The sequence below is a fragment of the Mustela nivalis genome, assembly GCF_964662115.1.
Source record: "Mustela nivalis genome assembly, chromosome: 7".
Taxonomy (NCBI): Eukaryota; Metazoa; Chordata; class Mammalia; order Carnivora; family Mustelidae; genus Mustela; species Mustela nivalis.
Window position 1 is genome coordinate 62,659,917 of NC_139026.1, and position 26,253 is coordinate 62,686,169.

A 26,253-nucleotide genomic window follows, 5' to 3' on the forward strand; every position below is an offset into this window, starting at 1 on the left:
GAGAGAAGAATTATGCTTCCATAACACCCATTTGTGGGTGCTAAATTCTAGTCCTGGTTAACTGTCTTTGAATGCTTGTAGTTTGCTTAGCTAGACAATTTGGGGTAACCTTTAGAGAATTTGCCCCAATAACTCATGTATAGACAATCTTCTTGCTTGCCACACTACGGGGATGGTAACAGGACCCCAAGGGCATATGATTACTTGACCAACTGAACAATAGTCAGGACTCCCCAATAATTGTATAATTCAACTGTCACCTTTAACATGCTGTTCTACAACATGTTAGGGGCTGGGATACTAAAATCACTCCTTAAAAGCTGGAGCATATCCCATTGCATGGGGTTAACTATGAACTTGTGGAAGTAGTAGATGGCTGCACTTTCCTTATGAATGGATAGAGGATGCACTTGTGGATGCCCATATCCACAGATGAATCTTCTCCCACTTGCCAGTGATTCCTTATAATTAGGATATTGTTAAGGGAAGACATCAGATAAATATGGCTTCTTGACCCCTTAATCTAACCAATTTTATTGGAGTCTCTGTCCCTTACACCTCAGCCGCATCTATTAGGGAAGATGAGACAAGAGGCATTTAGACCACTTTGTCAGTGCCTACCAGGTTCTTCCTGATGTCTGACTACCATGCCTCTTGCTCTGTCCAAACTCTGCTTCTTCACAGATGGTGCCCTTCAATCTCATCTTCCCATCTCTTCAGGGTTGGAATCATAGTTAACAAAGGGTGAGGAAAAAGAGAAGTGAAATGGCCCAGAAAGAAGGCAAGGAAGAATTGACCAGGAAGGGGGTAGGGAGGAATGAAGAGGAGGGGTGAGAGGGAGGGGAAAGTTGCAGGGGGAGAATCAAAGGATTGAAGAAGCAAGAGTAGATGAAATGAAATGTATAGAACATTATCTCCAACTCCAGCAGGTGGTTATAGGAAAAAATAGGACTGGTGAGAAGGGAAAAGAGGAAGAAAGGAGAGGAATGGGGAAGGAGGCAGATAGCTTTTCTGTAGGAAAACAAGAGGAGTTCAGGTGTGAGGGAGAAATGCCTAATATATTTACTGCTTTGCTTTGGCAGAGACCATTCTGGAAGGGACTTGACTTGAAAGGCATTCCCCTGAGAGAGATGGGTCACAGGAGTAGCTGCTTCAGGGAGAGTTGGCAAGATAAACTCATATGGTATGGAATGGAGGACAAGGGCACTTATGAGCAGTCCAATTTCTATTTTCAGTCACGTAGATTGTGATTGAAAAGGAATAATGTACAAAAGAAAAGCAGTTAATGGAGACCATGATTCTGACTCATTTTTCTCTTCTCTCTCATCCCCTAATCCAGTGAACCCAGAGAGACAATTGGACCTTCTTACTTCCTGTATGTCTAGCCTCCCCTCCTCCATCTTTTGAACAAAGCTTCTTGGGAATGTCTGCCCATACTCACCCACATTCATGTCAGCTCTGGTACCATCATGTGCCTTGGTCTGCCCTAAACCGCACGCCCTATCTTGTCTGCTTCAGAAGGGGGCCAGCAGTGGTGCTGCCCACTGAAGGAGAGATTCCAGAACAGTCCTTCATCTAGAAACTAGAGCATTAGTACAGCTCACAGATTATGAACTCTTCCCAGATGTAAATGTGGGCTCTCTGAGTTCAAGAGTCAGCTTCTCCATTCCCCTGTCTCCATGTATGTTCTGGCCTCATTCTTCTTTTTCCTCTGTTAAGCAGTGCTCCTTCTTTTCCATCTCACATCCCTACAGCCATAGCATGAGGTCTCTGGCCAGAACTAAAATCCACTTCAGCTCATCTCAGGTGCCAGCCCGAGTGCAGATGTTAGAACTTATACTTCCTGTTTCAGCACAGCAAGTAGCTCAGCTTGGACAAGAACTTGGCTGTCTGACTCAAGGACTCTGTTGGTATCATGACTCTTAAGTGCTTGCTCATGTCTGAAGATGGGAAGGGTGTCTTGTGTGTGCCCTGAGCTGTAAGAAGAAGCATAGTTCTTCCTCCTCCGATAAGTATCTCTCAAAAACAAAGAGTGGATTCCTCTAGGCACAATTCTGGATTATGGAGCAGAGAGGTAGAGTTCCTCATGGAGCAGAAGTATAGCCATTACCCATATGCTGGACACCACTTTCAGAGAAGCTGGGGTCACTGGGGGTGGAGGAAGACTGGGGTAAGGGAGGGCTACAACTTCAATTAGGGGAATTTATGGTCACCTAAGTAAGACCTTCTCAACAGTCTCAGCTATCTGTCAGTATGACCAAGGAGGACAGGGCCATCATGAATAAGAGCATCCATTACTCTTGATCTAGCAACAAAAACCTGTTATTCCAACAGGGAGCAGGGTAGGAAAGTGTTATCAGATATAAAACTCCAGGTACCAATCTCGGGTTACCCACTCCCAAGTCTTTCCTAATGGGACCCTTGCTCTGCAAGAGACAGAAACTAAGGCTACCAACTTATGCCAGGAGGAAGGGGTTGAAAAGTAGTCAAAGAAAGACCCTGGTAATGAAAGAGCTAGCTGAGGCTGCTGGGATACTGGTAGAAAGCCTGCTCATCATAGCCTAGGTTATCTTCAGCCTTGGAGCAGGGATCCAGGAATGACTGGGGGTCCAGGGTCTCTAAAGTTCCTCAGGGCTATCTTCCTCCTCCCTTAAAACTCCGAAACCCGACTGCCTCCCCGAAGGGGAACAGAGCCCAGAACCCACTGAGACTGAGGTGGAAGGTGGCACATAGTCTCTGGGACAGCAATTTGCCTCTCTCTTGGTGGGCTTCTGTCTCCGTCTCTTCCCCAGCTCCCCACATTCTGGGTCATTATTTCAGAAGCCTCTGCCTTGATCTGTCTCCATGTCTCTAGCAAGATCAAAGCTCTTAACAACTGTTTTGTTCGCAGACTCTTAGGCTGCAGAAGAGAAGGCAGTGTCCATCCTCAAATAAGGGGAGGGACCTAACACCTCTCTTCTCAAAGCAGAGGAAAGTTGGGAATTTGGACAAAAGATGGAACCAGTCCCAAGGTTGGGTTGAAAAACACACCTCCTGGTGGTAAACCTATTCTTCTCATTCTGTTTTTGATTTTATTATTATTGCTCTTTGGGTTAGAGATGAACCATGAGAGACTATGGACCCTAAGAAACAATCTGGGGGTTTCAGAAGGGGGATGTGGGGAGGGGGTAATAGGGTGATGCGTATCAAGGAGGGTGTGTGCTGTAATGAGCACAGTGTGTAATACTTAACTAATGAATCATTGAACACTACATCAAAAACTAATTATGTACTACATAGTGGCTAACAACATAATATAAATAAATAAATAATAGATAGATAGATGATAGATGATAGATAGATAGATAAGTAAATAAAATTGAATCTATGTACCCTGCTTCCCCCCTTTCCAAGCTCCTGGCAGCAGTGTGGAGTATAGTGAAGGTGAAGAAGACAATGTCTGAGTATGAGCTGCATGTGTCACTAAATATGTCTCTGACTACATGCCACAAATAGAAATTGCTTATTTGTTATTCAGTATTTGAAATTATCTACTGCTTTCCAGTTACCTCTGTGCCATAAGTTTCAGTGAGCCACTATTCCATGCAGAGTATAGCTCAGAGATTAGCAAGAACTTCGCTCAACCTTTGTACAAATGCTAGCTTCACTACTCACTTTGCACAAATGACTTAACTTCTATGAGCCTTAGTTTCAACTTATAGAATGTGGGTATAAAAATACCTCATAGAAATTTTGTATTAAATAAGTGATTACACATAGTGTTTGGAACAAAGTACAGCGCATAGTACTCAGCAAATATGGCTATTATAATCATCATTGTTTTGTGGCCTGTGGAGATAGAAAGAATACATAAGAGAGATGTTCTTTTCCTTAGGAGGTTTTAAAATTTCATCATGACAAGAAAACTATATGGAGAAAGAAAGACCTATACATGTAAAACTGTATTTCACTCCAACACCCAATATTTTCCTAAATCTAAGTCCCATTTTCAATTGATAGCAGATCTCAATGCTCTAATAAGGATGGAATACCATCCTAAAAAAATGTCAACATTTAAGGGTCTGAAGGAGAAAGAATTGGTAAAGGAGGGTTGTATCTCAGAAGAATGAAACAGATGGTTTTATGGTAAAAAGGATGGATGCTGTTCATCCTTTCTGATGGAGGCATAATACTCCATTGTGTATATGGACCACATGTTCCTTATCCATTCATCCGCTGAAGGGCATCTTGGTTCTTTCCAGTTTGGCAACCGTGGCCATTGCTGCTATAAACATTGGGGTACAAATGGCCCTTCTTTTCACTACATCTGTATCTTTAGGGTAAATACCCGGTAGTGCAATTGCAGGGTCATAGGGAAGTTCTATTTTAATCCAAGAATTTCATTAAATGAAGGTAAGTGATCAAAGGTCACCTTTCTTTCCCTCCCTTTGTCTTTATCTGTGGGGAGCTTCCCGTGGAGCTTTGGTTTCCCAGGACCAGAAACATCAGCATCACCTGGGAACTTGTTAGAAGTTCAAGTTCTGGGCCCCACCCAGACTTCCTGAAATCCAAACACTGGGGATGGGAGCCCAGTAACCTGTGTTTTCATAAGCCCTCCAGGTGAGGTGATGCCAGCTGAAGGTTGAGCATCATCCAGCAAAGAACTATTCCTGGCCTCTATCCACCACTCCCTCTCTCACTTTCTCACTTTGACTTTGACTAATGGGTTGAAGAGATAGCACTGAACATTCCCAGTTCAGCCGCTTCCAGTTTTTGGTGATTTCCTTTTTTTTTTTTTTTTTTTTTAAATCCAGAACCAACCTGCTCATAGGACACATACAGTCCAACCTACTCCTACAGAAGAAAAGCTAATAAAAGCAGCTTCTTTCCTGTGTTGTGATGCAGGAGGTACTCAGCACTCCTTGTGATGAGGAAGAATTCTGTCTAATTTAGTGATGTGGGATTATCAAGACAATTGTGCTGCAGACATAAGGCTAAAGATTTAATCATCTCTCTCTATGTCATGATTATCAGTTGGCCCCAAACACAGGAGGGGGAAATGGGGTGTTATTTATTGGACTTCTACAGCTCCAACAATGGGTTGTAGTGAAAAGCAGGAAAGATGCAGCTTCAGATCATGTGCACCAAAGAGACCTAGTTGAGAGAATAACAGGACAGAAAGACCAGAGGAAATCCTAGGATTTTTTAAGGAAATGGAACTTGAAAAATGATCAGTTGTGACCTCTCCTGCTACATATAAATAATGAGAGCATAGAAGCAACTGAGTGACTTGCCCAAGGTCACACTGCTAGTTAGTGGTAGAAACAAGACCAGAACCCAGGACACATGGCTCTTGTGGTATACTTTTTGAGCAGGTGGACCAGAACAGACAACAATGCAGAAACATTAAAGTCCAAGAATGCAGATCTTGCCAATGCAAGAATGAACCCCAGGAATTTTCAGCATGGGCAATGGGTTCAAAGCCAAAGGGCTTTGTGCACAGGGGAAAACTCTGGCCCCAGTCCACCTGTGCATGGTCTGTTGTCCCCTCATACAGCCAAGGTTTAAGCTACATAGCCTGCTAAATATGCTCTGAAGATGGCTTCATTTTCTTGTGCTTTTCCTGGTGTTGTTCTCTCTGCCTGGATTCTCTCCCTGCTGCACATGTGTGGAAAATTCTATCCCTGAAGAGAGCCAACTCAAATGCTATTCCTACAAAGTCTTCTCTGATTTCACTAATCAACCCTTACCTCTGTGCCAGCCACAAATGATCATCCTCCACTCTGAAATCCCAAGACTCTTTATCTGTATATTAGTTATGGCAACACTTTCTACTTGGTGTTACAGCTATGCTTTGCCCCTAGTATTAGAATATAAGTGTCTTTTTTTTTTTTTTTTATGTATTTGACAGACAGAGATCACAAGTAGGCAGAGAGGCAGGAAGAGAGAGAGAGGAGGAAGCAGGCTCCCTGCTGAGCAGAGAACCCGATGCGGGGTTCGATCCCAGGACCCTGAGATCATGACCTGAGTCAAAGGCAGAATCCTAACCCACTGAGCCAGCCAGGCGCCCCTAGAATATAAGTGTCTTAAGGGCAGTGGCTTTTTTTTTTAATTTTCTTATGTTAGTTACCATACAATATATCATTAGTTTTTGTCTTAAAAAAATTTTTTTCACTTATTCATTAGAGAAAGAGAACACAAGGGGAAGGGAGGGGTAGAGGGAGAAGCAGACTCCCCCATGAACAGGGAGCATGATGCAGGGTTGGATCCTAGGACCCTGAGATCATGACCTGAACCAAAGGCAAATGTTTAACCAATGGAGCTACCCAGGCACCCTTTTACCTTTTTTTTTTTGTCTTTTTTCTTGTTTCTTGTATTTATTTATTTTTTACTGAAGTGTAATGAACATATCGTGCTGTTATGTTACTCTCAGGTGTACAATACAGTGTTTCAACCATTCCACACATTTCTTATCAAGATCAGAGTACTTTCAATTCATTTTCTTAAAATCATCTAGGGTCCTACCCATCTCCCCTTTGGTAACCACCAGTTTGTTCCTTATATTTAGGAGTCTGAGGCAGGTTCTTTGTTTGTCTACCTTTTTATTTCTTTTTTTCCTTTGTTTTATTTCTTAAATTCTACATAAGAGTAAAAACATATGGCCTTTATTTTTCTCAGACTGACATATTTCTATCAGTATTATGCCCACCCCATCCATCAATGTTGTTACAAATGGCAAGATTCCATTCTTCTTTATGGCTGAGTTAATAGTCCATTGCATATACTTATAGACCACATCTTCTTTATCCATTCATCTCTCCATGGATACTAGGGTTGCTTCCATATCTTGGCTATTGTAAATAATGCTGCAATAAACTAGGAATGCATATATCTTTTCAAATTCATGTAACTGAAATGCTTTTACACACAAAAAAAGGAAACACAACAAAACATAAAGGCAACCTAATGAACAGGAGAAGATATTTGCAATGATATATCCAATCAGGGGTTAGTACCCTAAATACATAAAGAACTTATATAACTCAACACCAGAAAAATAAATCATCAAATTAGAAGATGGGCAGAGATCTAAATAGATATTTTTACAAAGAAGACATATAGATGACCAAAAGACACATGGAAAGATAATTAGCATCACTAATCATCAATAAAATACAAATTAAAACCACAATCAGATATCACTTTATACCTGTCAGGATGACTAAAATAAAAAGGACAAGAAAAACAAGCGTTGGAAAATATATGGAGGAAAAGGAACACTCATGCTTTGCTGGTAGGAATGTAAATTGGTACATACACTGTGGAAAATAGTATGGAGATTCCTCAAAAAACATAAAATAGAACTAGCATATGATCCAGTAATTCTGTTACTGGATATTTTCACAACTAATCACTACAGCCAATGTGGAGTGCAAACTCAACAGCCTGAGATCAAGAGTCACTTGCTCCTGACTGAGCCAGGCAGGTACCCCTTTCATTAGTGGAGGTTTAACCAGATTAAAGGAAAATGATTTTTCAAGTTTCTTTTAATACTAATTTTTTTAAGCCAGTAAGCAGCTATAGACACAATTGAAAAGTAGTCCTGTTAAAATGGGGGAGAGGGGAGCAAAGGTTCATCCTTTATCCACTCTAAGTACAAACTCAATTAGTGCTCCCCCACCAATACCTCATAGGAGTCCTAGATTTCCCTGTGCTCAGGAGTACTCCCCATTATTGTGCAGCAGAACCAGGCTGCTTCATGTGTGATGAAGTAAAATCAAATATGGACTGGCACTGCTGAATTCAAGGTCTAGAGTTTGGGCACTTAAGTGGGGTTAAGAAAACAGGCTTTTCAGGATGCCATAGCTGAAGTAGATAGTAAACCCAATCAGCATCCAGACACCAAGCCTAGCCCAGGTGATAGCTGACATCTGCATCATAAGGCAAACATTCAAAAAGATGCTCAGGAGTGGGAGAAGAGGCACAGCCGGGATCTTAAAGGGCAGGGGAGGGCAGCTCTGTGGCTGTCTCCAGATGACCCCAGTGATCCCAGTGATGACTACCAGAAGCAACACAACCACTGTGATAGAAACTGGGTCTCCAGAAAGCAGACCTGGCCCGTGGGCCAGCACCAGGCAGAGGAGAATCAGCAGAAGAGCAAGCAGTGAGGAGCAAACATGGACAATCCGGCCAGAGAGTGGAGTTGGGGTGGGGCTGCCTGGAAAAAATAATCTCCTTAGAGTCAGCTTCTCTGCAGGTGCAGTCTCCTCCTGTACCTCTGGTTCTTTTCCCCCATTCTCTTCCTGAAGCTCTCCTTCATTTTCCTTTTTCCTCCTCTCAGGCTGATACCTGACAATAAGAACACAAAAAGCTACCAGGGAATAAGATGTCAGGGTCCCAACTGACCTCAGGTCCACAAGATCAGTGAGTTCAAAGAAGAATACCATGATTGCTAAAATAATGATAAAGATCACAGTGGACACAATGGAGATGTATGTGCCAGTTTCCATCCTAGCAAGGACAGGGAACAGGAGGCCGTCCTCTGCCATCATGCATATCACCCAACGTATGGGGAACATAAAGCTCCAATAGGTGTTGACAAGAATACTAAAGAATATTGCAAAAGTTACAACATAGTAGGCAGGGGCCCAGCCAATATGGAGAAATGCCACAGGCAAGGTGCTCCCAGGTTGAAGCTGGTAGTAAGGAACCATCAGTGTAAGCACCGCAGAGACACCAAAATATACCAAAACACAGATGAGCAGTGAAACCACAATGCCCATAGGGATAGAATGCTGGGGACTGTGTGATTCTTTGACTCTGGTAACAATAATGCTGAAACCTATAAAAGCATAGAAGCAGGTAGCTGATCCACGGAGAATCCCCTCAAGGCCAAAAGGGACAAATCCTCCAGAGCCCAGAGGGCCCAAGCGAGAGGTGTCATTGAGTCTGGCCTGTATGTAGTCCTCTTCTGTGAGTTTCCAGTTGTGTAGGTCCCCCTTCATGAAGCCAGAAATGATGACAAAACTGAGAACCAAAAGTTTTACCAATGTGACCACTTCAAAAACTCGGAAGAACCCATGAAACCCCACAAATTGAAATTCCGTGAACAGCAATAGAAAGACCACAAAAAAGTAGCCTAGATTGTGTGCAAAGATTTGGAGAATATGTTGTGAGATGTTTTCTTGCAGGGTTTCAGAGATCCAGTTCCCAATCAGGTTGTCAAAGGTTAAGGTCCAGGCCTGGATCACAATGAAGGCATCAGCAACAAGGGAGAGGATGAGGTTCCAGCCAGTGATAAAAGCCCAGAGTTCACCTACAGTGACATAGGTATAGAGATATGCTGAGCCAGAATGGGGAACCCGGGCACTAAACTCTGCATAGCACAGTCCAGCCAACAATGAAGTGAAGCCGGCCACCAAAAGGCAGATCACAATGGATGGTCCTGCCTGATTACCAGCCACCTCATTAGCCAGGAAGTACACACCTACACCCACTGTGCGGCCCACACCCAGGGCCACTAAATCCAGAGTGCTCAGTGTTCTGCCCAATTTAAACTCATATACTTCTTTGTCCAGTGGACGTCTGCTTACCAGCTTGTGACCAAATGTGTGAAGTGCCTGACACAGCATTCTAGCTGGAAGTGAGGAAGATTCTAAAGATCAGAGAGCTGTAGAAACCAAGGGAGCCAGGAGTGTTGGATCTGGATCAGTGAGGCTGAGTTAAGCCAACCTGGATTGGAGCTGCCAGTGTCCTTTGCTCAGGCTTCAAAGCTGCTTCTTCATATTTCTTTGGGTACGTGCTATCCTTCCAGAATGCCTGGGAGATGATAAATATTTACTGAACAATGATGTTCAAGCAACCATCCAAAACTCAAAAGTCACATGTAACTCACTGCAGCCCAAGTATCACAGAAAGTGACACCAAAAGACATCAAAGAAAAACCAATCCTGCTTTCCCTACAGTAAAACTACCAATACCTCCCAACATTCTGCTTTTTTTTTTTTTTTTTTTTCAGTAGGCTCAGTGCTCAGTGTGGAGCCCTACATGGGGCCTAAACTCACAACCCTGAGATCAAGACCTCGGCTGATAAGCTGATATCAAGAGTTAGACTTTCAACTGACTGAGCCACCCAGGCAAACCAACATCCCTTTTTTTACACATCACCTGAAACTCAAATCCCATTTGAGTTCATAAGTGATGTAGGTTCATGGACTAACTAGATAGAAGACACAACAGGACATGAAAGTATTGTGCAAGAATTCACACACGGGATGTGTGTGTGGTGCTTGAGCATGAGTTATGACACATTGTTTTATTGACTAGAGGGACTCATTGCAATTACAGATCCATTGTATTATATATCATCAGATATATACATCTGATATATAGGTATATATATCAGGGATATATATATATATGTATATATATATATCAAATATATATATCAAATATATATATCACCAGCCTTATAATTCTTAGCCCCAATATCTGCTACCCAAGGTTAGAGGTCATTTGGGCCCCCTTTTTCCTCATTCTTCCTCATCCATTTAGCTGTACAGCTTTAGAATGTATAGTCCATCCCTTCCTTTTCCCTACCTAGGCCCACAGGAGTAATGTGAAAAGAAAGGAAGAAGGAGAAAAGGGCAAGGCCTTCATAACTACCTGCAAGAAGGAGAGGACTAGGCTATCTGGGAAAGAAATACTAGAGAAATGGTGGCAGGGGCCAGGAATGCTGTTTTGTGAATTCTGACATTCATTAAACTCGTCCAAAGCAAGCAGATAAAAATTCACTCTTTTTGGTCCATAGTCATTACAGTGTGATGGGTAAGGAGAAAAGAAATAAGTCACATAGCTCAGGGGTTCACAACCTAAGCAATTCCTTCTGTCTCCTCCCTCTCTGGGATCCAGGAGAGAAGGTGAACACAATTCTGAAGACAGTCTCCTCACTGGCCACACTGTGCTTTATACACACCCTGCCCCATCTGTGATGTCAGCTTCCAGAAGCCTGGAGACTCTGCCCTGCTCTGTGAGTTTGTATCAAAACACTTGTATGTTTTAATAAGATGCTCTATATAAACCACTTGTAACTCCCTATGAATTTTTCACAAGGAGTTATTTGCAACTCACTTAAACTGTTATCTGAATGTTTTCTGAATTAAAGAATCCTGCTTGTGGTTCCTTCTTCCCCCTCCTCCCCTGCTGCTCTTCAAATGGCCCCCTCCTCAAGGGAACAAAGCTTTCAATGAGTAATTCAAGCAATGCTGTGAATGAGTGGAGAACAAAAAAAAAAAAAAAAAAATCAAAGTTTTGCAGTCCCTACTCTCCTCCCTATTCAGGCTTTGGTTTTGAGATAATTTTAGGAAATGTTGTCAGAGGTTTATAAAGACAAAAAGATCAAGTCAAAATTGAAAAGCCCTCTATATAGGTGATGGAAAAGAACCTTTGTGTTATGGGCCAGATCTTCTGTCTACAATTCCATCTAGACTCCTTATTTGCCACTCATCAGTTTCAATGCTATGATTTACCAACAAGTACAAGAGATAGATAAGGAGAGGCAATTCTTAACTCATAGAATCTGTCCACATTTTTCGTGGTATCCCCAACCAACCAGGCTTCATACCCTTCCCTGGTTCCTCACTGCCCTTCCTTCACAATCCTTCCTTCCTTCATAATATGACCTGTGCTTATTTGTCCAGCCTTATCCCTTGCCCAGTTCCTGCCTCAGCTACGAAATTTGACACTCACCCTGTTCCCTTGCCTTTACTGCCCCTTGAATCCTTCACTTAGCTACCCCCACTTCTCTTTCAGTTTCCAGGTTAGCATTTGCTTCCCCAGGTAGCCTCCCACAACCCTTATGCTGGCCTTCCTATGTGCTCTCATAGTATCCAACTTCCGCCATGTGCCATTGATCCTAATGTGTCAGAATTCTAGGTCACCTTCCTGTCTCCTCCATCAGACTGTGAGTTAGGTGCTCAATAAATACATTTTTAACAAATGGCCACACTGAGAAGAGAAACCTGAAAGAGGCCATGATCCAGAATTCCTATGTATTGGGCATTGGGATACATATACTGTAGCCAAACAACTTTTATAAACCTGGATCAGGTAAAGATAACACATGGTATTACCTTTCTTGTGGAAGGTGAGCAAAGTGGATACTGTGAAGGGGAAACCAACTGTGGTAAAACCTTTAGTGCACATCATTCCTGGCAGGTACAACCACACATAAGTGTTAAAGAATTGTTTGCCTTTAAGGACACTTGTTTAAAAATAACAAGCAACAAACCACCCATGCCTATATAGAGAATCCCTACTTTTTTTGGAAGGCATCACGTTCAGGCCCTATGTTCTAGATAGCATGTCCTGGTCAGAGGTTCTCTTTTGGGAGAGAGAAGGACGCATAATGAAGACACCTGGGGACATTTTCAAACTTCAGATCCTCTCCCTAGGAGAGTCTTGTCCACTAGCCCTGTATTTCCCAGGGCTGCTCTAAACCATACAAGTGACAAGAAATTGTCCTCAAGTTCAAGGGGAAGAGATTCTAGAAGTTTCCTTTACAGGAAGGCAACACAGTTGAGTCATTAGGAAAGGTTCTTCAGATAGACTGTTTAGGTTCAAATCGCACCTCAACCTCACCCAGTGACTCTGGACAAATTATCTCACCTCTTGAGGCTTTAGTTTCCACAACAGTCAAATGGGAGTAAAAGTAAGTCTCTCCTGGGGTAGTTGTGATGTCTGTAAGTATATAGCTCACTGTCTCACAAACAATATGGGCCTCATATCATCTATTTAGTACTTAATATTGAAAATGGTCCAAAGTAATCAAAACACTGAAAATCAATTAGTCTTTATAAATATGCAGGCTGAAAATCATCCACTAAAACTCAAGCTTGTTAGCTAGCCTTCATGAGAAAATGGAAACAGTTTTATTTCATATGATTCACCATGGAATGTTAAGGACTCAAGTTGGACACCCTCCTCCATACTGCTGTTAACACATGGGGAGTCCTAGGCTTACTGAGTTAGACCAAGATCAAGAAATCCAAGGCTCGAGTGGTGCTCAGTCATTAAGGGTCTGCTTTCAGCTCTGGTCATGATACTGGAGTCCTGGGATGTAGCCCTGCATTGGCTCCCTGCTCAGTGAGCCTGCTTCTCCTTCTCCCTCTGCTTGCTGCTACCCCTGCTTGTTCCCTCTCTCTGTCAAATGAACAAATAAAATCTTTTAAAAATGAAAGAAATACAAGGCTCAAATATAATAATAGTTATTGTTATTACAATTAATAATAATCTCTGTCTACAGATGCCTCATCTGGAACAGGCAATGCTGAGTGTTGTGGAGATAATAAACATATGTCAGAAATTTTGGATGTGAGCCCTGGCCCTTCAGAGTGACTTGTATGAACTCAGATAATTTGCTTAATCTCTTTATGGGTCCATCTCCTCATCCACTAGGAACATTACTCGATCTCTCTCACTGGATCAACATGAGAATCCATAAGAAGATACAAACTAATACACACAGCTGGTGGGAGTGTCACTGGAACACCATCCTGAAGCACAATCTTAGTGGAATTCAGAATGCACAGTTAATTGGGCACTGTAGTTGTTGAACGGGTGAATGTATCTAAAACAAACATAGACTACAGACTGGAAGAGCATTTGTTAAATACACCAAAGCAACTGCCTCCAGTGAAGAGGGGGAATGAGAACAGAGATAAAGATGAAAGGCAATAATAAAATACATTGAAAATGGGCCTAATAGGGAAAAATGGTGTGACAATGCCATGACTGAGGGAGGGACTGACTCCACTCTGTGCACTGCAGATTCAACATAGGAATTGCAGGAGATAATATTGTTAGAGAACCTGGTACAGAGCCTGATAAATGGCAGACATTCAGTAGATATAATCTGAAGGGGAACTGGAATCCTGTAATGGTCAGTATATGGAGAATACAGAGAAGGAGTACCTCCTAGAAAGAGGATGAAGAACAGGGATGATGGGACACCTGTCCTACTAGTTCCCTCTGAATGCATTTCCCTTTTCCCAATTTCTCTTTCTTCTTCAGCTCCATCAACTGTCAACTGTCCTGGAGGCTCCTGTAGTTGACACTAAGGATATTTTTACCATGTTTCTCTGTCTGGGGAGCCATCTCTAGCCACCCACCTCCTAACAAAGATGTAACTGTGGTCCTTACATTTGTTGAATCACACACCCCTCTGAGGTTGGTCACCTCAAAAAAATGTTATACACTTCTCTGAAGTCCATCCATGGACCCTGAGCAGAAATCTCAGAGGAGGACCATCTAATCAGAGACTAGTAATGCTTGATAATTTCTGTTTTGCTCAACTGTGTTGTGCAGGGTGGTCCATGGGCTCTTTCTGTTTTTACTGAAGACAAGGGATGGTGGGCCTACAGACAAAGTATGAAGATACCAGAGAAGTAACCCAAAGACCAAAACTCTGGAAAGTAAATAATCACATTTTACGACACAAACAAATGCAGGCAGAACAAACACATGAACAAGCAACCTTACAGAAGAGAAAGCAAACTCGTGATTGGGAACCTTGAAAAGGGCTACCACAAATCCACTGTATAAAAACATAGAGAAAAATTGGCCGCTAATGCCACATCCAGAAAAGCCCCTTTTCTGTCCAATAATCTACAGTTATTCCAATGGTTTCTATTTAGTCCAGACTCTCTGCCCCAAGCAGCCATAGCCTTGTCCTAATTCTCCCCCTACACATAGGTCCATTACCTCCTTTCTAACTCAGCTCCTCACAGCCTGACTTACCCCTCCTGGGATGAGTCTTTGCCCTGTATAAGCACCCTTCCTGCCAGGAATGCACTTCTCACTCCTTCCTGTCCAGTCTTGACCCTCTAGCTCTTCTCAACCCTATTCTACAACCTTTACTCCCACCATGTCTAGGAAGCATTTCCTAAGCCATCCTGACTGATCCCCATCTCCAACCTTCTACTCCTTCTTGCCAGCATTTATAGTGGCCCTTGACACTTAGCTGAAATGAATTTTCCTTTTCTGTCTGCTGGAGCTCTGAGTGTGTCATTGAAATTATGTTACAGTCCAGAAGCATCCAGAGGGCAAGACCAAGATATATAATCCTCCTCCTCCTGATTTCTATACTGTCACCATCAACCCTCACTACACAGGATGAGGATCTGCTCATAATTATAGAAAGCAACAATAGAGGCATTTAGGACAGAAAAAAAAATGAATATATAAATGTACTGATTACTACATCTTGACATTCCTAGTAGTTGGTTTTTTGTTTGTTTGTTTCTTTGTTTGTTTGTTTTAAGAGAAAGGGCCAAACCTAGTTGGGAACAGGAAGCTAGAACATGTTCAGTCATCTATTTCAGGTGCGTTTCCTAAGGGCATTTCCCAGTGAATTCAACCAAACATTAAGGAGAAATAATCCTATTATCCTGAAGCTTTTTCAAAAAGTAGAAACAGACGGAAAATTTCCAGACTCATTCTATGAGGCCAGCATCACCTTGATCCCCAAACCAGGCAAAGACCCAACCAAAAAGGAGAATTACTGACCAATATCCCTGAGGAATATGAATGCCAAAATTCTCCACAAGATCCTCACTAATAGAATCCAGTAGTCCGTTAAAAGGATTATCCATCATGACCAGGTGGGATTTATCTCTGGGATGAAAGAGTGCTTCAACATTCGGAAATCGATCAATGCGATAGGACACATAAATAAGAGAAGAGACAAGAGCCACATGGTCCTCTCAATTGATGCAGAAGAAACATTTGACAAAGTACAGCATCCTTTCCTCATTAAAACTCTTCAGAGTATAAGGATAGAGGAAATATTCCTCAATTTCATTAAGAACCATCAATGAAAAGACCATAGCGAATATAATTCTTAATGGGGAAAGCTGACAGTCTTCCCATTGAGATCAGGAGCACAGCAAGGATGCTCGCTCTCACCACTATTGTTCAACATAGCACTGGAAGTCCTAGCAACAGAAGTGACTTTAAATTCAATGTCTCGGAACGCCTGGGTGGCTCAGTTGGTTAAGCAGCTGCCTTCGCCTCAGGTCATGATCCAGCGTCCTGGGATCGAGTCCCACATCGGGCTCCTTGCTCCGCAGGGAGCCTGCTTCTCCCTCTGACTCTGCCTTCCACTCTGTCTGCCTGTGCTCACTCTCGCTCGCTCTCTCTCTGACAAATAAATAAATAAAATCTTTAAAAAAAAAAATTCAATGTCTCAAGAAATTATATCAATCCCTTTGTATCCAAGCACAGCTTCTCCAAAGTGTATAAAACTCTCTTCCTCCTTAAACTTTCCAGACAATGAAAACTGCAGAGCCAATCAAATCAGTGGTTCAAACAAGTATAATTTCTTCTTTGGATACTTGAGCTTCCCCGGAGTTTCTGGATTTTTAACTTGAGCAGCCTTGCAACTCAGATAGTGGGCAGTCAGGAATATAAGAGTAGAGGCTTTGAGTTTAGGCAAGAGCTTGAAAGAGTAGTAAGTATGGTGCATGTGTAACCAACATGTCCATAGTAGAAATAGGTCAAATACATACGAAAAAGCAAATACAGCAAAAGCCACGATGAACAGTCTCATGCCCAATAGTTGAAGAAATTAGTCAACAAAACAAAATGAAAAAGGGAATCTGTCCATTTTCTTTTTCTGTTTGTGCCTTCTCTAGAAGTCTGTGTTTAATGATGGTCCTTCATTTATTCATTCAATAAATACACTAGCCCCATTTATTCAGCACTGTGGATAAAGCAAAAAAAAAAAAAAAAACCCACAAACATGCCTCCACTCAATTGCTAACATTCCCACATTATGAAGCAAACAATAAACACATAAGGAATAAAAATATATATTGTGTTGGATTTGTAATCAGTGCAGCAGAGAAAAGGAAAGCAAGAAAAGGTTAGGAGGTACTCTGAGTGGGTGTCATGATTTTAACATGGGTGGTCCAAGACAGCTTCACCTTCACACTGCAGTGCAGCCACCACCAACCATCTCCAGAACCTGTTCATCTTCCTCAGCTGAAACTCATACCCATTCTTCCCTCCTAGCAGCTCCTATCAACCACCATTCTACGTTCTGTCTCCTAATTTGACTATTGACTATTCTAGGTCCCTCATATAACTTGCCTTCCCAGCCCGGCCATTTTCCTCTCTGGCTCTGTCTCAATTTCCTTCCAACTCTATAAACAGAAGAAATCACTTACCCATGAGCTTTTTCTGTCTCAAAGGAAAAACAATTAGGAAGAAAGTGCAAGCCCAAACCAGGGACAAGGAAGGAGCTTGGCTAAGCAGAGTCAGGACTTGGAGTGGAGCTTAGCGGAGCCCTCAGGGAGTTCAGGCTCTCCGAGAGGCAGGGTGCTCAGGAGGCAGGACCTGGGAAGGATGTGACAGTAGGACAGTAGGAAGGAGGTGGTTTAGTGGGAATGCTGGAGGAAAGCGGGAAGTGGGCAATGGAAGATAGTGGGGCCCTGCATGGGTGAGGAAGTGGACTGAGGGCTTAAATGGGGCATTGCTGGGGACTTTTTTTTTTGGCAGCAAGATGTGAACTTAGAATTAAACAAGTTCTTCAGGGTTCTGGGTATGGGGAAGGTCTAGCTGGTAGGAGGAGAGTGTGGGGAGCGTGGTAGAGCCCAGCCGGTGGTGATTTGGAGGCCAGTCCCAGATCCAGCTACGGAGCCCACTCAGCAGTCCTACAAACAATGAAAGAAGCACCTTCCCCGACCCAGCCGCCTCTCCCAGAATCTCCTAAAATTATTTCTATCACCACCATCCATCCCCATCCCCTCACCCCAGTTTCCTATCATTCCAGAAATAAAGGGATCTGGCTCAGGCTTCACCACAAGGGGTTTCCCAAGACAGACTCAGCGTTCACAGCATATTCTGACTGAATGAGCATCGAGCCTTGTGCTGGAGGAACTAAAGACATGGTCCCTGCCTACAGAGCTCCGGGCTCTAGACAATCATAATGAAGGGACCCCAAGACCCTGAAACAGGAACCAAAGGAAGGTGCTTCCTTCTTCCCATAACATTAACCTTCAAACAGAGGCAGGACTTCTCAGAGGTGGAGAAAGTGGGGCCTACTTAGAGACCCAGGGCTGAATGCACAGGTGATGGGCCCAAGAATCGGTGGGTCTCAAGGTAAAGCAGCAGCACTGTTTCTACTTGATACTGCTGATGTGCACACCCATCCCCTCGATTGTGCTGAAGCCCCCTGGACAGTGGGCTGGGGTGGCAGAGGCCAGGAGCAGCCACTGCCTTCACCCCTCTCCTCTCTGTACCCCTGTCCTGCCCTTCCAGGTCTGTGAGCCTTCTCCAGGATGCTCCTTGCTCCCCTCCTTCCTCACCCCTCCCACTACTGTCTGCAGCTCCACCACCCACCCCCCACCAATTACTGTTTTTGTTTCTTACCAGGTGGAGATTGGGGAGGAAGGAGGGGAATCAAAAATTCTACCCAAAGTGTGGAAGGGGTAAGATTGGAGAAGAGAGAAGCAGGAAAGACAAGGGTACAACCTTCAGAAGGTGGGGACACTTGGGTTCAGGCTCTAAACATCATTCTACTTAAGATCCATCAGGGTAAAACAAGTCATGGGAGTAAAATAAGGAGCCACCAGAGCCAGAGGCAGGATAAGAGATGTCATTTTAAGGCACCAGGATAACCAAGGGAACCAGTCAGGAAATCATTGGATTCCCTGGAAGTGGATGGACAAGACCCTCAGAGACCCCCATCCCTTGTTCCCCGAACTCCATCCCTAACCCCTTCTTTTCATCCAGTTCTCACAGGAGACAAGCTGTGGCCCTGGCCATGTCACCTTGTTCCCATGTCCCCTGCATGTTCCCTCTCTTCATCCCTCCAACTGCATGGACCTATTACAATAACTGGCCCAGGGCTGGGGGAATGCAGAGGATGCAGAGGTGGGGCCCGAAGCCTCTCCTGGGGGAGGAGGACAGATGGGCGGAACTGGCAGGTGGAGCCCACCCAGGTGATGTCACAGAAGTGTCTGCACCTTAGAAGGGGAGGCGAGAAGAGGAGAAGAGGCAGGGGTGTGAGGCAGAGACAGGGGGAGAGGCTGAGAGACACAGAGAAGCAGGGAGAGAGATGGGAGGCCGAGTAGAGAGAGACCAGAGGTGGGGGTGGGGGGCAGCACAGCACAGAACACAGACAGGAGGAGGTGCAGGGCAGACACTGAAGGCTCACAGGGTGAGACTCAGACAGATGTGATGGGAAGAGAGACCCTCAGACTCTGGTGGAGGGATGCGGGGAGAGGGACAGCCAGAAGGGAGAGCTGAGGGCAGACCCAGTCCTGGGACATCTCAGACCACAGAATATCTGCAGTCAGACAGACCGACAAACAGGCCCAAAGACAGACAGATGTGCTGACAGGGATGAAGGTGAAGGAGGCCAAGATGGAAGGAAGCAGACAGGGCTGCAGGGAGGAGAGGGAAGGAGCAGACAGAGAGAGAGAAGGAGGCAGGGTGGCGGGGGAGGGGGGGCAGCAGGAAGGGGAAGCCAGACAGGGAGGGGGCTGCATAGTTGGTCCAAGAGCCTCTTCCCTCCCACCTGGTTCCTGATGAGCCTGGGCTCCTCTCAGGAGCTACTCCTGATAGAAGGGTCCAGAAAGCTGAGAGGGTGGGGCTGCCTCCCAGTGTCCACCTGGGGTCCCAGAGGCTCTGCTTGGGTATGGACCCCGCCTAATCCCCCACCCAGTGCTGCCATACTAAGAGGCCTGAGCTCAGTCCTCATTTCTCAGGGTTCATGCAGCCTGACACTCCCAGGGGAGTGGGGCTAAGAAGAAAGAGAAACTAAGGCAGGCAAGCAAGGGAGGCTAAGAAGCTCTGGAGAAGGTGCTGGGACAGAGTGGTTAGGGATACCATGAAGGAGAGGGAGGAGAAGTGGAGCTCTGGGACTGGGTCTGCATAGAGAGCTGAAGGACCACGCACAGTATGAGCAAATAACCTACTAGTGACTGTCCGTTAATTTGGGGTCAACAGTGTAGAAAACAATGTAGACTGCCTTCTGAGCAGTCATCATCCATGACCTCAAGCAGCTCCTCACTAAAGGGCCCCCACAAATGCACATATGAAGTCCACAAAAGGATAAACTGAGGCAGAGTATAGTGACCTTGAGATCAATGTATATGCTTAAGTCTAGGTTTTAAGGGACCAGTGATGGAGAAATCAGCCAAGTGCAAAGACCTAAGGCTTAGCATGTAAAGCTGGACCTTGCCTTTTTCCCCAGGCTTTCTTGATATTCTGCAAAGACCAGCTCCCCCAGCTCCTCTCTGGGCAGGGGAGACCCTAAGAACATTAACTCAAGCAATCTACAAGGTATTGTTCGCCCTCCTCTTCCCTGCAGCAATATTTGAAGGTCCCAGAGGCCAAATGTCTGGTGATACCTAGAGCCTAAGGAGTGGCTGTAGCAGCAGGAGGGAGGGTGTAGAGGGAACCTTCCAGAGAAGTCCTGCAGAGATGACCTGGGAGCCAATCCCACCAGTTCATCCCACTCCCACGGGCACAGAGAAGTGTAATAAAGTTCAGAATGTCCAGGGCTTCCATGTAATTAAATCCAGGAGCTGGTAATTACATTTCTTCTCCAAGTTCTATCAGTTACTCTCCTTGTCGCCCCTGGACACACATCTTTTATGAAACACATGGCACCAGACTCAGGACTTCAGATACCGCCTCCACTAGAGAAATGGATTTAATTTTAGCAATAACATTTCAAACACACTTTACAAAGGATTTCCTTAGAGATTGGGTTGGTAAATGTTAGAACCAGAGAAATACACAGCCACGCACTCTTATCACACCCGAACAGAAAAGGAAAGCCTTCACTTGACTGCTATTTCTTTGCCTGTGGGATGGGCATCCGGATGACTTTTCCCACACCAGGAAATGCTCATACAGTATCTATAACAGGGAGAAATAAATGTTGTTAGTTTTCTCTGAGCAACTAAAATCTTGGGAAACATTTCTTCACAGGACAATGGAATCTGGACACGATTAGTGGATTTCCTCATTTCTCTGAATTAAAATTCACCCTAAAACATTTCAATAAGAAATTATAATACTAAATGTTCAAAAAGGAACCAAAAGTACTAGCAATGAAATGAAGAGTTGCTAGCATATATTTATCTCTTCTGAAGCCTGAAGTAACAGTAAGTAGTGTAATGACACATGAGAAGAATCTGGAAATATTCCGAGTACTCCAACAATGCACAGTACTCACTTCTTGCCTACACAAGTACATCATTCTAGTGATGCTTTCCTCTTCCTTCTGCATATTTTATTTTTCCTACTCTACTGGTTTATCATCAGCAGCAAATGCTTCCATTTCAAAGCCATTTCTGATTTGACCTTTGCTTCAAGTCTCTGCCCATTCCTCTGTTGTCCATCTCATTAAGAGTGTTATATATAGTTTCTGCCTATACTGCCTCTATTTCTCATTAACCCTCTCTAATCAGGTTTTCACACCATGATAACACTATAACTTTTTTGTCAAAGTAACCAGTCATCCTCCATGTTACTTAATTCAGTATCAGGGGTGCCTGGGTTGTTCTGTCGGTTAAGCATCTGCCTTCCACTCAGGTCATGATACCAGGGTCCAGGGATGGAGCCCTGAGTTAAGTTCCCTCCAGAGCAGGGGGTCTGCCTCTCCGTTTTCCTCTCTCTCTTCTCTGGCTTGCGTACTTGAGAACGTGCTCTCTCTCTCTCTCTCTTTCATGCACACATAAATAAATAAGTAAGTAAGTAAATTAATTAATTAATAGTAAATAAATAAATATCTTTTAAAAACCCAGTATCAACTCTCAGTCATAACCTTAATATGGAATTTAGGGGATATTCAGAAGATGGTTCTGAGAGTCAAGAGATAATTGCTCTTCGGCCACTGTGCATGTTGTTCCCTGATATTTAACCTTCATGAAAGCTAATGAACTTGGTGGTTTGTGAAGATTATTGTGCTTTATGAGTTTGATTACCAATCAGAACCCAAGACCACTACTGATATTTAATCGCTGTAGATCTTACAGGCTGGCATCTTGACTTTCAGACCTACAACTCAATATGGCAAGGGTACTTTGTGATTAGGCAAGGATGAGGGAAGAAAGAGCTCAGGTTTCAATACCAGGACAGTTGCTGACCCACTTTGGTACAAAGCAGCAAAATTTCTGTGATAGAGGTTTGTTGGTTTGTTTACTTATTATTTATGAGTGAAAAGTTTCAACTCCTATTGAGCTGGCAAAATAAATTCATAAGGAAAGGACAATTGAGAGGAGGAGACTGAGAAGGACTATAACTGGGTTAGTACTTAGTTGATTTTTAGTGTAAGTAGAATTGCTGAAAACATAAGAAAAGAGTCAGTCATGTAGATAAAACAGTTGAAAAGTGTTATTGTACAAGGAAGGTTCTGCTGGGAATTGGAGAAATACTGTAGTCAGTTATGATTTTATTCAGCTATGTTCATTAATCACTAGCCAGACTCCCAGGCATATGACACAGGAGAGGGGGGACCACAGGAGCTTGTGAATATAGTTCAAAGGAATTTGACACTTTGAAAATATTAGCCAGTCCCTGATAAATCTTCATTCTCTCAGATTTGTTAGTTAAATAATTGGGAGACTTACAATTTCATGGTAGACATAACTGAACAGAATGGACTAGTCAGGCTGAGTCCCAGCAGAATTCAACACACATAAAATTCTCCAGAACTTAGATGTAATTGAATTAACGAATTTGGAATGAATGAAGTCATGAATTGAGCAAGTTTATGCTGAAAATTTTACCACTTGATTGTCTTGCCTTCTTTAAATAATGAAATATACCCTGAACCCCTTAAAAATGTTACATGTACATTGTTGGTGGGAATGCAAGCTGGTGCAGCCACTCTGGAAAACAGCATGGAGGTTCCTCAGAATGTTGAAAATAGAACTGCCCTATGACCCAGCAATTGCACTATTGGGTATTTACCCTAAAGATACAAACGTAGTGATCCAAAGGGGCACATGCACCCGAATGTTTATAGCAGCAATGTCCACAATAGCCAAACTATGGAAAGAACCTAGATGTCCATCAACAGATGAATGGATCACGAAGATGTGGTATATATACACAATGGAATACTATGCAGCCATCAAAAGAAATGAAATCTTGCCATTTGCGACAACATGTATGGAACTAGAGCATGTCATGCTTAGCGAAATAAGTCAAGCAGAGAAAGACAACTATCATATGATCTCCCTGATATGAGGAAGTGGTGATGCAACATGGAGGCTTAAGTGGGTAGGAGAAGAATAAAAGAAACAAGATGGGATTGGGAGGGAGACAAACCATAAGTGACTCTTAATCTCACAAAACAAACTGAGGGTTGCTGGGGGGAGGGGGGTTGGGAGAAGAGGGTGGGATTATGGACATTGGGGAGGGTATGTGCTTTGGTGAGTGCTGTGAAGTGTGTAAACCTGGTGATTCACAGACCTGTACCCCTGGGGATAAAAATATATGTTTATAAAAAATAAAAAATTATATTTTAAAAAAATGTTACATGTACAAGCAAGTTGAGATTGGTTTTGTGATGACAAGCAATTACCTAGCCAAAATCATGTGCCTCCAAACAACCATACGCCTTGTGATACAGGCAGTTCCTTCTGCCTGAGCCACCTTATTTCAACCTCATGCTCAGAGGGCGATAAACCACATAGGAAACAACCTCTTGATACCATATCTGCCATGTATTGCTTTAGTAATAAGAAGCCATTCTAAAGAACAAAGAAGGCTAACAGAAACATTAAAATGATAATGAGAAAAATGGGAAAAAATTGGATTAGGTGAGCCAACTGTTCAGTTGGTGGATAAAGAACAGGATGAAAATCAGAATGAAACTGGCACTGTTTTTCTTAAATACTCTTGGTACATAATCACCAGATCACCATGGTAATGAATCCCAGCTTAGCTGGCTGCCTCTTTCAAAGGCATCATAAATCCTTCCCCATTTAACCTAAGTTGGAGAAACAGAAGTCCCATGATGCTTAAGAAGAATGAAGTGGGAGGCACCCTGGTGGCCCAGTGGGTTAAGCGTGTGACTCTTGATTTTGGCTCTGGTCATGATCTCAGAGTCTTGACATGGAGCCCCGATTCAGCTTCCATACTTAGCTTGGAGTCTGTTTGGGATTCTCTCTCCCCATCTCTCCCTGATACTCTCCCCACTCGCGTGCTCTCTCTCTCTCTCTTTCTAAAATAAATACACAAATCTTTAAAAAGAGGAAAAAAGAATGGGGAGAAGAAATGGAAATGGTGTGATACATTAATATAGGCTTTCAATTGCCAGCCTGTTCTTGGATATCAAGCAATGCTCTTTGCTACCTGTAATGGTCATGCCAAAAAGAAATCTTTTTTTAAAATTTATTTTTAATTTATTTTCAGCATAACAGTATTCATTATTTTTGCACCACACCCAGTGCTCCATGCAATCTGTGCCCTCTATTATACCCATCACCTCGTACCCCAACCTCCCACCCCCTGCCCCTTCAAAACCCTCAGATTGTTTTTCAGAGTCCATAGTCTTTCATGGTTCACCTCCCCCTCCAATTTCCCTCAACTCCCTTCTCCTCTCTATCTCCCCATGTCCTCCATGCTATTTGTTATGCTCCACAAATAAGTGAAACCATATGATAATTGACTCTCTCTGCTTGACTTATTTCGCTCAGCATACTCTCTTCCAGTCCTGTCCATGTTGCTACAGAAGTTGGGTATTTGTCCTTTCTGATGGAGGCATAATACTCCATAGTGTATATGGACCACATCTTCCTTATCCATTGGTCCGTTGGGAGATTGAAATTAAAACCACATTGAGATATTACCTTACACCAGTTAGAATGGCCAAAATTAGCAAGACAGGAAACAACATGTGTTGGAGGGGATGTGGAGAAAGGGGAACCCTCTTACACTGTTGGTGGGAATGCAAGTTGGTGCAGCCTCTTTGGAGAACAGTGTGGAGAGTCCTCAAGAAATTAAAAATAGAGGGGAGGAGTCAAGATGGCGGAGAAGTAGCAGGCTGAGACTACTTCAGCTAGCAGGAGATCAGCTAGATAGCTTATCTAAAGATTGCAAACACCTACAAATCCATCGGTAGATCAAAGAGAAGAAGAACAGTAATTCTAGAAACAGAAAAACAACCACTTTGTGAAAGGTAGGACTGGCGGAGAAGTGAATCCGATGCGACGGGAAGATAGACCCTGGGGGGAGGGGCTGGCTCCCGGCAAGCAGAGGAGCAATGGAGCACAAAATCAGGACTTTTAAAAGTCTGTTCCGCTGAGGGACATCTCTCCGAGGCTAAACTGGGGTGAAGCCCATGCGGGGTCAGCATGGCCTCAGGTTCCGCAGGGTCACAGAAGGATCAGGGGTGTCTGAGTGTCGCAGAGCTTACAGGATTAGAATGGGGAAGCCGGCTACAGAGACAGACCCGACAGTGAGCTCACAGCACAGGGTTACCTTGAACCAGTCACAGGCTCAGTGAGCTCGAGGTTCGGCCAGAGGTCAGGCAGACGGGAGTTACTGGGCACTGTTCTCTGAGGGCGCACTGAGGAGTGGGGCCCTGGGCTCTCGGGTCCTCTGGGCCGGAGACCAGGAGGCTGCCATTTTCATTCCCGTCCTCCGGAACTCTACAGAAAGTGCTCAAGGAACAAAAGCTCCTGAAAGCAAACATGAGCGGATTACTCAGCCCAGCCCCTGGTAAGGGTGGTGCAATTCCGCCTGGGGCAAAGACACTTGAGAATCACTACAACAGGCCCCTCCCCCAGAAGATCAACAAGAAATCCAGCCAAGACCAAGTTCACCTACCAAGGAGTACACTTTCAATACCAAGGGGAGCAGCAGAATTCCAGAGAAGGAGAAAGCAAAGGACGGAACTCTTGGCTTTCTCCCTAAGATTCTTTAGTCTTGCAGTTAATTTAATTTTTTTTCTTTATCATTTTTTTTCTCTTCTTCCGCTAATTTTTTTTTTTTACTTTTACCCTTTTCCTTTTAAACGTTTTTTAACTAGTTTATCTAATATATATATATTTTGTCTTTTTTATACTTTTCTTTATTCGTTTTCTTTTTTTAATTCTTTTCTTTTTTTTTTTTTCTTTTCTCTTTCTTTTTTTCTGAACCTCTTTTTATCCCCTTTCTCCCCCCTCACAATTTGGGAAATCTTCTGATTTGGTTAAAGCATATTTTCCTGGGGTTGTTGCCACTTTTTTGTATTTTACATTCTCCTTCATA

At 43.5% G+C, this 26,253-nt stretch overlaps 2 pseudogenes across 2 annotated transcripts in view; both read right to left on the reverse strand.

The window, feature by feature from the left end:
- The window catches only part of LOC309869456 (cationic amino acid transporter 3 pseudogene), a 180,784-nt pseudogene extending 155,100 nt beyond the window's left edge, over window positions 1–25,684 (reverse strand). Inside the window, exon 1 of the transcript XR_014316492.1 lies at window positions 25,652–25,684. The product of XR_014316492.1 is annotated as a cationic amino acid transporter 3 pseudogene (transcript). The remainder of the gene's footprint in view (window positions 1–25,651) is intronic.
- Window positions 7,815–9,611, reverse strand: LOC309870244 (cationic amino acid transporter 3 pseudogene; annotated as a pseudogene). The gene has a single exon. The product of its transcript is annotated as a cationic amino acid transporter 3 pseudogene (transcript).
- Window positions 25,685–26,253: the final 569 nt, after the last annotated feature.